The 2,977-nt window shown below is 36.3% G+C and overlaps 1 protein-coding gene across 2 annotated transcripts in view; it reads left to right on the top strand.

The window, feature by feature from the left end:
• LOC106875854 (protein usf) overlaps positions 1-2,977 on the top strand; it is a 9,937-nt gene continuing 6,960 nt past the window's right edge. The window contains exon 1 of one of the 2 annotated variants that reach the window (XM_052966164.1): positions 1-156. The gene's annotated coding sequence lies outside the window, so the exon portion shown is untranslated. Of the gene's footprint in view, positions 157-292; positions 513-2,977 lie in introns of those variants that run through there. The other variant, XM_014924151.2, reaches the window with a different exon arrangement.

Here is a 2,977-nt window from a genome sequence, read left to right as displayed (position 1 = left end):
ACAACAACAGTAGCAACTACAGAAATAATGACAACAACAGCAACAGAATCAACAACGACCGTCTGCTAACATCCTATCCCGCTCTCTGGACTTTCAGCACGAACTTTGCGGTCTTTTTGAAGAGGAAGTCTAATGAAAATCACGGCGGCTTTACATGTAACTCTTTAAGACCGACCGGTTTAATCTTCACAGCTCTAACCTATTTTTGTACTCACCTTGTTAAATTTACAAATATGCATACCCTCACGCACAAAATATATATGTCACATATACATACATGCATATATACATATACATGTCATCTTACAAAGAGAAGGAAAGGGAGAAACAGCGGTAGCCTATGTTTTTGTATGTCCGTGTTGCGGGTTTGTTACAAATATATAAGTCAGTATTTCACTTAAATCTAAGTTAGTTTGGTTAATTATCTAATTATACAACATCTCAAAAATTCATTGAAACGAAGACGTAACAAACTTCCAGACACGATATCTTCCCTTACACTTGAACCTTAGGTAAGTGTGGTTTATTAACTACCAACGATTGATCACAGCGTAAAGGAAAGGGTTATTCAATAGGTTTTTGAAAAAGAAAATAATATCGTCAAATCTAAGTTAAATTCTCTGTGTCGAGTGTCTTTCGAAGTTCCATCGTATCTCCATTGTTTGCTTGTGTACATGTATGTGTATATGTGCGTGTGCATGCGTCCGTGAGTGGTGTATATGTGCGTGTACGTGTGTATGTGTGTGTGTGTGCGTGTGTGTTATTAATATTTAGCAGAAGTAACGGAGTGATTCAAGGTCCGAGAATTTCGTGCCAACGCATAAAACACTCGGACCTTGAGTCATTCAGTTACTTCTGCTAAATATTAATAAAAGTCTTCATATATTCATATATTGAGTTCTATTTGTCTTGTTTGCATGATTATACATACGTATATACGTATATATGTCCATTAACCCTTATTTGTTTCTGTTCACTTAATTACCGTCTTTACTGGCGTATAGGCCGCACTATTTTATACTTATTGTAATTGGAGTGCGACTTATAATACATGCGACAAAGCTAAAACTTTGAATGGAAAAAATTTTGTTTTAAGATTTAATATTAAACTAAATTACCAGTGATCCGTTGGTTCACCGGAAAAGTCTGAATTTCCCAGCAACAGAGTTTTGTGTCGTAGTTTATTTTTTCTTTTCCAGGTTATTTCGCATGCTTTCAACGAATGTGACATCGAAATAACTTGTAAACGTCTCCTTTCCCCCAGAAAAAGAAAGATTTGGCTGCTATTTCTTGAACGCCCTGCTACCACGTAACAGATTTCAGAGCCTTTATCACAAATAATTATTACGTGGTAGCAGGGCGTGCTAAAAATAGCAGCCAAATCTTTAGCTGTGAGATACGTTGAATGCACTCGAAAAAAATCTATGGAAAAAAAATTATTTCACACCGAAGTTACGAACGGGTCTTTTACAAAATACTTACCGTACTTTTAAAGTCATTTTCACTTTAAAATATTTTTAAATATACCAAAATTTTTTTGTAATGGTATTCACTTGAAAATAATTTTAACAACACTAAAATATTGTCTGTTTAAAGAAAGCTAAAATATAAATACTTACTGTACAAACAACTTACATTTTTGAAATCACATTCTCTTAAAAATATTTCTAAATGATTGAAATGTGTTTAACAAAAGCGAAAACAGAAACATTTACTGTAAAAAAAACAAATCGTATTTTTTCGTTCCCTTTCAGGGTTAAGTTATTTTCGGGGAATTTTCCCATTATGCCCCATTTTGGGTATTTATACCCCGAAAACCCCTAATATCTCAATATCCAGTTGTCCGATTTGCGCAAAATTTGTTTTATTCCGTTCGTATTCACATTTCAGGGGCTTCTTAATTCATAGTATCTTCCCGTTACGCACCAGTTTGGCTGGGTAACATTGCAAGCAAGCAAGATTCAAGCTCATGTTTAATGTATTATAAATTAATGGTACAACTTAGCGCACGAGTAAATAAGATATTAGAATTCCATCTGCAAAGAAGAAGCTAATTTTTAACAAAGAAACGAAAATTCATCGCTAAAATTTGGATAAATATCAACATTGTCATATGTTGAACCTTAGAAAAATCTTGCGTATTCTTACTGTTCCACTTAACAAATTGCTTGTCTATCGATGCTTTAACCACTCTACTACTTCGTCGCTATTTGTTATAAAAGCGTTACTTTAAGGCGTTTTTATAATGAATGATAACAACACAGACAACGAGTTTGTAAACGAATTATCATGTAATGCTACATTGTATGAAAAGGGCATTATTTCAGCACTTCAAGTCATTTGGAAAATAACAATTTCACAAATTTGAAGCCAAAGAGAGTTCTTCGATTCTCAGATATCTACCAACTCGTGGTCATTATTGTGAATATCAACCAATTTCGATTTGGTGATTCTATATATAAAAACAAGAGGACAATCTATGGGGTCAAGCATATCAGCTTTACTGACCATTACATAGGGGAGGGAGAGGAAGAGAGAGGATGGGAGAGAGGAAGAGATTGAAGGAGAGAGATCCTGTATTGTTGGCATGCTCCGTTTCAAAGTCAATGTACTTTTCAACGTTTCGAGCACAACATCCCCGCTTCTCTCTCTCTCTCACGGTACCAACTTCCATGGGGTCTCTAGTGAGGTCTATATGTTGTTGTTGGCACTCCGTCGCTTACAACGTCGAAGGTTCCAGTTGATCCGATCAACGGAACAGCCTGCTCGTGAAATTAACGTGCAAGTGGCTGAGCACTCCACAGACACGTGTACCCTTAACGTAGTTCTCGGGGATATTCAGCGTGACACAGTGTGACAAGGCTGACTCTTTGAATTACAAGCACAACAGGAACAGGAAGTAAGAGTGAGAGAAAATTGTGGTGGAAGAGTACAGCAGGGTTCACCACCACCCCCTGCTGGAGCCTTGTGGAGCTTT

This window comes from Octopus bimaculoides, chromosome 3, assembly GCF_001194135.2.
Source record: "Octopus bimaculoides isolate UCB-OBI-ISO-001 chromosome 3, ASM119413v2, whole genome shotgun sequence".
Lineage (NCBI taxonomy): Eukaryota > Metazoa > Mollusca > Cephalopoda > Octopoda > Octopodidae > Octopus > Octopus bimaculoides.
The sequence above is the reverse complement of the archived record's forward strand: the minus strand, read 5'-3'. Positions and strand labels throughout refer to the sequence as shown.